Source organism: Zingiber officinale, chromosome 7B (assembly GCF_018446385.1).
Source record: "Zingiber officinale cultivar Zhangliang chromosome 7B, Zo_v1.1, whole genome shotgun sequence".
Classification (NCBI taxonomy): domain Eukaryota; kingdom Viridiplantae; phylum Streptophyta; class Magnoliopsida; order Zingiberales; family Zingiberaceae; genus Zingiber; species Zingiber officinale.
Genome location: NC_055999.1, coordinates 30,710,815 through 30,721,152, shown reverse-complemented (window position 1 = coordinate 30,721,152; position 10,338 = coordinate 30,710,815).

Below are 10,338 nucleotides of genomic sequence, written 5' to 3'. Positions count from 1 at the left end.
GCAGGCGATCCAAAATTTAATTTAAAAGAACACATGGTAGCTAGGAAAAGGTTCAGACCTTTGTACAAAATTTTTGTACAGTGGAAGCTCTAGGTTTTCCGAGTAGCAACCAACATCTATAAGGTTCTGTCGAAGGGGGCAGTCGACTGTCACTTGGGGCAGTCGACTAATACCAGTCTGAATCTATTTTCAGCATTGGTTTGTGACCATGTCAACTCACTTAGATGTATGGGATCCAAGGGGGATTAATACATGAGTTTAGGGTCAGTTTGGATGAGAAATTTTTAACAATTGGGATATTGTTGGAGAACTTTTTGGATGTTAGGCAAAGGGGGAGAAGTAATGTTTAAATTGGGAAAAGCTTTAGTGCCTTTGCGTAGGGGGAGCCTTGGGATAGGTTCTTAAAAAGCCTTGTGATAAAATCCTAGCTCAACGGGGAGCTTAGGTGTAGGGGGAGCCTTGTGATAGGTTCCAATGCATGTTGTTTCGGCGGTTGCCAAGTATGTAGCCTTGGCAATGTAAGTCCATTCGGCGGTTGCCAAGTGTGTAGCCTTGGCAATGTAAGTCCATTCGGCGGAGTAAGTCCAAGTGTGTAGCCTTAGCATCGTAAGTCCATTGTATTAGCATGTTTATTTGCTATTTGTTTTCCCTAACTTAAACGTATTGTCAAACACCAAAAAGGGGGAGATTGTTGGAGCAATCCCAATGGTTCGTGGGACCATGTGTTTTGGTGTTTGGGCAAAGGGTTTAAGTTAGGTTTACCCTTGTTATTTGATATGTGTACTTGAGTTGTGCAGGACTGCAAGTGACACATGTGACTCAGGTTGACAGCTTCGGGTTCGGTGAAGGATGGAGCATCCGAGGGACCATGGACAAGGCAACAAGGACAATGGCCGAGGGAAGCGACTTCGAGGCATACGCGAAGGATGGCATTGGAGACAAGCCGCGGGCTTGGATGCATCCGAGGGACGAGAGCCAAAGGAAGTAGGCTTGAAGGCAAGAGGTCAAGGCTGCAAAGAAGAGTCAAATGAGTCGTGAGGGTACGAGTGCATGAGAGATTGTACTCGGAATAAAATCCAAGTTTTAGGGTTTTACTGTAGCGGCACTGTAGCAGTTACTGCAGCGTACTGTAGCAGTTACTGTAGCGTACTGTAGCAGTCGACTGGTGTATGGACCAGTCGACTGATGCACTGTAGCAGAGAGCCGTTGAGATAGTCGTTGAGCTGGCACCAGTCGACTGGTGCATGGACCAGTCGACTGGTAACGGGCAAATCAGGTTCTGATTTGTTCCAAGCTCTATAAGAAGGAGCTTGGTATGGCCGGCCAAGGCGACAAAATTAGACTTGGTTAAAGCCTAATTAGTAGTCACCAAAGTGCTCAAGGTTCCCTTGTGTCCAAGTGTTGTTGGTGAGTGTTGTGGTGAGGTTTCCCCACCCACAAGGAGGTTGAGCTAGCCGGAGTTTGCCGGGGACTAATCCACCGACGGATTGAGGGATCGTCCACCTTACAGACATGTCGTGGAGTAGGAGCAAGTTATCTCCGAACCACGTAAACGAACGTGTTAGCGGTTTGCATTTCCATTCTTGTATTTAGTGTTTAGCTTTCAATTTGTGTTTGTTTGTATTCCGCTGCGCTAACATCATAGGAAGCAACGATTTGGGGGTGCCGTCTATCCAACCCCCCTTCAAGCCGGCCGCAAGATCCTCCAACATAAATCCTTTTGTTCATGTTGTAATTTAGGCGGAACTGCTCAAAACCCTTAGGCAATGTTTGGAGAATGATATCGATCTAGGTTTCCCCATCGATTTCAGCTCTAAGGACTTTCATCTTATTCAAATGAGTCATCATCTTGAGGATATGATCCCTTACGGGTGTCCCCTCAGTCATGATGGTCGTCATTAAGTTTCTCATGGCCTCCTGCCTGGCAGCCCGATTCTGGTGTCCGAAGAGTTCCTTGAGATTGAGCATCATGTCATAGGCAGTGGGTATGTCTTGATGCTGATGTTGCAGCACATTTGACATAGAATCCAAAATGTAACACCGCGTCATCTCATCTACCTTGACCCATTTTCTATGTCTCTCTTTCTCCTCTTTACTAGAATCCTTATCAGGCGCGCTAGGACAAACCTCAAGAAGTACGAATTTGTATTCTTTAGCAGTTAAGACAATATCCAGTTTCGTTTCCAATCAATATAATTTGGACCAATAAGTTTGTTTTCTTTTAAAATAATAGTAAGAGGATTGAAAACCATTTTGAAATCCTAAGAATTACGAAATAAAATATTTGGTCAAAACTTTAGAATTTAAAATAATATTGATTCCTCAAACAATATAATTATAAATTCACCAACACCTCAAAACACCGTGAATTTCGTATGCCATGATAGTATAGCCGTATACTAATTCAAACATTTGTAAAAGGAGGATTTATCCATTAATTTTATTATCTTGTCAACCTAACTTTATGGCAAATAAAATTAATAGTTTGTTCATCTTTGGTCACATAAATAATAGAAGTGACTCTGATGGGGAGGATACTATTAAATGCGCCTAAGTGTATACCATCACTTGATACTTAGTCCGTTAATTAGGATTGTGCCCCTTCAGATGGAGAAGATCAAAATAATTTCCTATAATCATCCATAGAGGAAGTTTGATCTAGTGATCTGCAAACAAACTCATCCGATATGGAGGAAGGCACTTAAAGCCAAGGTGCAAGTTTGAATGCATCACTTACAAACTAGTAATGGAGACTGTGGAATTTATTTAAATAATCCCTCTCCCACTTAGTTATTTAAATTAAGGAATTTTTACATGCACACACATCACAGCACATAAAAATAGCATCACAACACATAAAAACAGCATATAAAGGCAATAAATATGAAAATAAAATTTTCAGCTATTATGGCCTCATCCATCGTTGTCCTCCAATATGCCGCCAATGGATCAAGCCGTCACGTCTATCTTGCTTCCTTCTTTGCCACGCCTCCGGTCCTCAAAATAGCACCACGCATAGCAAGGATACAAGCTGCAACAAAAAAATTAAAAATTTATATTTATCGATCCTATATTCCATAAAGAAATTTACATGTAATTTAGATCGAATAGAATGTAAAAATAATATAATATAGGAATCGGTCGTATTTAATTATTACAATCATACACAACACAAAACAACCTGAACATGTCTGAGGGTTCAAATCATACATGAACACATAAAGTCATAATAGTTGGACCTAGAATGCCTGCAACCACAGAGTTAATCTTTCTTGCACATCCTACTATTATCCTGCCTAAACTTATATATGAGCAGTGCATAATTTAACCGAAAACCAATCACACGGAGTCAGAAAACTCGCTCTAATACCACTTGAAGGTGTTGGAATTCCGTTCAGTTTCAATTTCCCTATACAAAAATTGTACAAGTATAGAACTTTTCCTAGCAACCCACATGTTCGATTAGACATGTGTTTGATCAATCAAGCAAGTTCTTGACAGATCAAAGCACACCTCGATCGAAGTAGAAGATCGTTGGCTTCTTATGTTGGTATTCAAAATCGATACAAAGAAAACTAAACTAATTACGTAGCGGAATCAAAGAACTAGTTATACATTTCCCTTGTAGCTAAAGACCTCTTGATCTTCTATTGTATTCCTCTCCTCTTCTTGGACATCATGTGGGCTACGATCTACCAAGACAACAAACACTCTTCCCTTCGTTTCTCCAAACCGACAGCCACCAGGAGAGGCTCTAGGATGGGCGCCTTCTCCTCTTCCTCCTCTCCTCAAAGCCACCGGCCACAAGCAATAGATGGGAGAATACCGCCGACCCTAGCTTGATTGGGAAGATTTACCGCCGGCCCTAGCAATAGGTGAAGGTGGCACCGGCCCTAAGTAAGGGAAGTGGACCGTCGGCCCTTGTATGGAGGAGGAGGCGCCAGCCCTTGTGGGGAAGGTGGCGCCGACCCTAGGTGGAAGAGATGTGGTCAGCCTTAGCAAGGAAGAGATGTAGCCAAAGCAAGGAAGAATGGTAAACCAAAAACCACACTAACTTTTGGATGAGTGGATGCGAGGCTTTATATAGAGGCTACAACAGGGACCTAGAGGAGGAATTGGTTTAGGCCTCCTGATGGGTTTGGGCTTCTTGTGTTCGGCCCAAACACTCAACTCGAGTCCATCAATAATAACTCATACCACTAAAGGGTTATTATTGAACTACCGCACCAATCTCATATTACAATATGGGCTCCTTCTTATCATGAGTGTGTTAATCTCCCTGTGTTTAAGATATCATATGTCCTTTAATTAAATGAGTTACTAACAACGCAATTAATTAACATCTGATTCCAATAGTAGTACCAATCAACTTTATTATCATGTCAGACTAAGTCCACCTGCAGGATTTACAAGATAATCCTTATGAGCTCCTCAAGGGGACATCATCAACCTAAATAATTAGGACACAGATTCCTTCTATAATCAACAACATACTATATAAATAGTACTATTTCCCAACTCATCGGGCATATTGATTTAACGAATAAATCTCATCCATTGATAAGTTAAAGAAATAAATACTAAGTATATGTGCTTGTTATTATATAGGGATTAAGATGACACACATCCATAATAATAGAGGTTCTATTCTTTTATGTAGTCATTACAAATTGAACAACCTCAAACGGTCCTGCTCAATACACGCATAGTGTACTAGTATAATTTTATAGTCAAGACAGACTAATACCAAATTACACTACAACCGTTCCAATGGTTTGTCCCAATCCATCTTGGTTGTGAGCTATTATTTATAATTTATAAGGAACCGATAACATGATCTTCTGTGTGGCACTACACACCATGTTATCTACAATATAAATTAAATGGACAACTGCATTAACATATATATAAATATAAAATGCAAACATTTGACTAAGGTGATTCTCATTTCAAAATATTTCAAAACAGATGTTCATACAAAAGCTAGGCTTATAGTATACATCCCAACACCTTTTACCTAACCATAGTTAGGACTTTTCTTTGCCAACGTGTGGTCCTCCTTGACCCACTTGGTCTTTACCTTGCCTAACCGCAATTAGAACTTTACCAATCAAGTATCTGATCCTCCATGACCTACTTGACTTTCCTCTCTCACACATTGTCCAAAATGTATTGTCCCACATATTGTCCAACCATCAAAACTCAAATTTGAACCCACTTGGGTTTAGTCAAATAGATCAACCTAGACCTGAGGATGATTGCACCAATAATCTCCCAACAAAACCTGGTTGATGAAGTTAGAAAGCTCGGAATAACATACAATGGCCAAAATCGACTTATGAACTTAAAGAGCTTGAAATGATATAGAATCGGGTTCAATGTATTTGTCTGGTTCTCCTAATTATATTTATACTTTCAAATATCATTTTCATACGGCATATTGGAAGCAGCAATTTTTTAAATATAAATATGTCTAAAAAATTTAAAATTATTGCTCTCAATATGCATATGGAAATGATATTTGAGAGCATCAATATAATCAGGAGAATTAGATGAACACATAAAACCTTGTTTCATATCATTCTAGTTCGAATTTTTTAATCGATTGCTACATTTATGACCTTCTATGTTGATGAACAGTGTCTGAATCAATTGTTGCACTGTAGGAAAAAATAAAATTAGATACGTGATTTGGCAATTTAAAAACTTATCTAAGTGATTTGGGTGTTCAACAACTTTGACTGCATTCGATAATTTATCAATTTTTATTTAACCAATTGTTGCGATTAGAGTGCTGATTTTTTTTCATATCAATATTCAAAATACCAAACTAAATTAATTTAGCATATAAATCAAATAAAAATCTTTAATTTCTATATGGTTGAGTCTAGTGTTCAAGAATGCCAAGGTAATTTAATAACAAATAACCAAAAGATGTATTGTTTATAAATTTAATAAATTTAATATAATAATAATAATTTTTAGCTTTTGTTTTCCATGAAACTAGATAAGAAAAAAAATCTCTTTAATTTTTTTAATAAAAATATGAATTAGCAAGATGAATATTTAAATAAATAAATTTAATATATTGTTGAGATTGTGTCAAATAAACACTTGATGAGTAGAATGAAAAGTAGAGAGAACATGTTATGATTACAATGTCACAAGTAGCACAATATTTTGTCAAGTTGAATTTAAATAAATTTTCCTTTGGAAGCTTCTTCCTTAAGCCTCACCAACTCATTTGGTGGAATATCTTTCTCCCATCATTTCTTTACAGTAAATTTGAAATCCAAAAAAAAAGTAATAAAAATAAATATCTCTAATCATACATGATAATGGACGGCCATTTAAAATATCTTAAAATCTTTTTTTATAATTTATGTAAAACTTTTAGTTCCCACCTCTAACCTTTTGAATTTTAAAATAGCTATAAATATTTAAATTTATAATAAAAAAAGATAAATTTAATTAGTGATGCCACGATTAATATTTTACTTGTACGTAAGTATATTGGTCTTTGTTATTTTATCATTACTTAATGACTATAAAAGCATCTCCTATCGTTAGAGTTTTATATGACTTTTTAACTTTTGTAATTTCTAATATGTCACTTCAATGCCACAATGCTAAATCAAAAATATAAAAAATTATTACTTTTTCTATGACTAAAATTCTTCCCTGTAATTTTTTTTAATCCTACTTTATCAAAAAAAAAATTTATATGTATCATTAATTATTGATCTCACATCATATTATTAATTTTAAAATAAAAGACCATATTTTAATTTTATTATCGTTGTTAAACTATAAACTTCAAATCATATATCCATAGTCATTAGTGCCTTTTTTTTTTAGTTTTTCTATTTCATAAATTTCTTTAAAAATTTCTCATTGGACATGCCCTAAATCTCTAACTTGACGTAAAAATAATAATAATAATTTAATTAATTTTAAAGAACATGCATGCATCTAGACGCGAATCCTTGGTTAGTGGTCCGAGTTATGGAAATATTTCATGTGGAGAAAAGAATATGAAAAATAAATAGTCTTGGAGATGTGAATATATTCGTATAATTACATTTATTCGTTAAATCAGGTATCACTTTCCAATCCATTCCATTCATTTTTTTTTTACCTTTATTTGTTCTTTAAATCAGCATCAAAAACTTTAATGCCATGCATGCTTTAATTTATTGTGTGCGATATTCCATTATGAGCTTTTTATATTTTACTTTTCCTTTTTCTTAAAAAAATTGTGTTTTTTTTTAAAATAATATTGAAAGCTTCAAACACGGGCAAACTTCAGTGGATGACTCGGTTTGACTTTGCAAGAATTAAGCTTCTTTCTTGTTGTGTGGAACTATGTCGATCGATCTCAAATCCTCCTTGATGCGCCTCTAAAAGGCTAAGTGATCTCTCTTGAAGTATATAGTGAGATCCCTCTAGCTCTTTGGACCAAGATCTATCACTGCTTCACTCTCCCTCTCCCTCTCCTCTCATTCAAACCTAGCTAACCGGTTTCCAAAATATAGTCTACAACATTATGATCAGTACTGCCAAATTTTATAATTTAGATCTGTCCTCATGCTTCAATGATATGGGCCATCACCTTGCCCTCGTCTGTCTGTTTGTCTGTCTACATCCTTCAAATGGCTAGAGTGGTAGTGGTGCCGAGCCTCAAGGAAGTAAAAAAAAAACAAAATTGGTGATTTAGTATCCCAAGCAGTTCATAACAAAATATAAACAAGTAAACTAGGTAAGAGGGTATTCTGCGGTTGTCAAATCCTCCAGAGTGGCCATCCAAATGAAGTCCAAGAAAATCCCAGAGAAAGATCAAGCAGTTTCGACTAACTTTGGTTTCATATAGTATATAATTGATTAATTAATTAATTAGGACAGTTAATTAAAGTTTCATTTGATGCTTTGAGAGTCTGTTGAATATTCCCTGACATTCCAAGTGTATAATTAATGTTGCATGTCATTTATAAGCCTAAGATTATTTATTACCATTTAATAGCAGAAACATACGTATATTTACATTATTATGACTTCTTAGTATTGTTGTAGTGTTTTTTTATCATCTAGCATACATACTTTTAGGAACAATTGCTAATTAAATAATACCATATGGAATTATTAAATTATTCATAATGGCACAAATTTTAAGAAATGGTAATTTTACTAAATACAAAATTATAATTACACAGTGAAATGTCGATCGATCGATCTAGCTAATTGGGTAGAATACAATGAAGAGATGCACTACTACAAGGGCCAAAGCCCAAGAAAAGTTACAATGAGACAGGAACTAAAGCAGGCCTTGGAAAGAAAGATAAATCATGGAGATGTTATGTATCATGAAAGGCCAATTGAACCCATGAAAGGGAGATAAATATAATTAAGCCTATACATCATCCAATAAAGCTAAGTTTCTAGTGTCATGAAAGGCCAATTGCCCCAGACAATAGTGTAGTGGCATGGCCCCGGACAATAGTGTAGTGGCATGACATATTTTCTTAGACATTTAATGATTGAATTTCAATCTGGATAAATTAATGAATAATTTCTTTTTAATAAACAGTTGATTTTATTATAAATATTTTTTATTTATCAAAATTTGAATAGAATTAAATAGCTGATGTAATTTTAAAAAATTTATTGTGTCTGAGTCCATTCATATTTGCATTAATTGGATTAATGAAGGAATAATCAAACTAAGTCACACTTGGTATATATATATTTATAGGGGAGAGAGCCACAATGGTAGAATAATCTTTCAGGTCCTGGCAGGCCAAACCTGAGGAGAGACCCAGAGACCGCCGCCTCAAGCCCAACAATATAGGAGTCCTTTATTTTTTTCTCTCGCCAATTTAGGAGTCTCTCTAAAAAAAATTATAGATTAAAAAAAATTAAATCCTAAGTAATCTACTAATTCAAGATCAAAAAAAAAAAATTTGAAGCTCCTTTTAAATTACATGTTGTAAAAGAAAATAGGTTAAAAAATCTTCAACGAACACACAGTGATATCCAAGTACAGAAACTTTTAGTTTACTCTACTTAGCTAACGATGTGTATTTATTTTTTATATTTTTTTATTATTTAATTAATTAATTTGACCATAATATTATTTTTTTCCTCTTTTCAGTAGGATCATAAATTAGGAGAGATTTTACAAAATTGGATGCCCAAATTTAAAAAAACACATTAAGAAAGTTAATCATAAATTCTAATTTAATTTTATCACCACAATGTATTTTAATTTTTTTTTTTTGTTGCTCTTTATTTGTTGAATATCATTCATATAGTTATGTGTGATGATGTGTATTTGAATTATTTATTTATAGAAAATTAATAATTTATGTGTTTTAATATATGTTTAATATTTTACTAGATATAATCAATAAACAATGGCTCTTAAATATTTGTCTAACTTTCAAAATATATAAATTTAAAAAGGTAATGTATAAAAAGAGGTAGGAGTAGTATAAAACTAAGGGTGCGTTTGGTTCAAGTCATCATGTATAACCTTGGTTATGTGATTACTAGGTAATCACATAACCAAGGTTACAGGGAATAAAACATAACCAAATGTTGTTTGGTTCAACTTAGGTAATGCAACAAAAACTTGTTTGTTTGAAGGTTTTAATGAATACCCTACTTTAATATTTTACCGTATTACCCTCAGTTACAAAACTAACTATACATAATATTATTATTATTATTATTATTTATTTTTTTTTTTTTATGTTTTTTTACTTTTATTTTTCTTGTATATTTTTTTACTTTTTTATGTGTTTTTTTATTTTTTAATGTTTTTATATTTTTATATTATTTATATTTATATTTTTTATTTTTTTACATTTTTTTAATTTTAATTTTAATTTATTTATTTTATTTTTAAAATTTTTAAATTTTTATAAATATTTTTTTTATTTTTTAAATTTTTTTTAAAAATTTTTTATAATTTTTTTTAAATTTTTAAAAATTTTAATTTTTTTTAAATTTTTAAATTTTTTTTTAATTTTTAATTTTTTTTATTTTTTTAAAATTATTTATTTTTTAAAAAATAAATTTTTAAAATATTTTTTTATTTTTTTTACATTTTTTATATTTTTTTTCATGTTTTTTCTTATCGGAGGGTATTTTTGGTAAAAAAAATTCGTTAACCCCAGAATCAAGAAAAACCTTAGTTTTATGAGGTTTTCTGATTCCGGGCTACATGACCCTTTTGCTGACGTGTCGCGCATGGAACATTACTTGGGAATCATCGAATACCTAAACTAAACAAGATTTTTGTTGATAACCTTGGATGGATAACCAAGGTTATCAAGAATA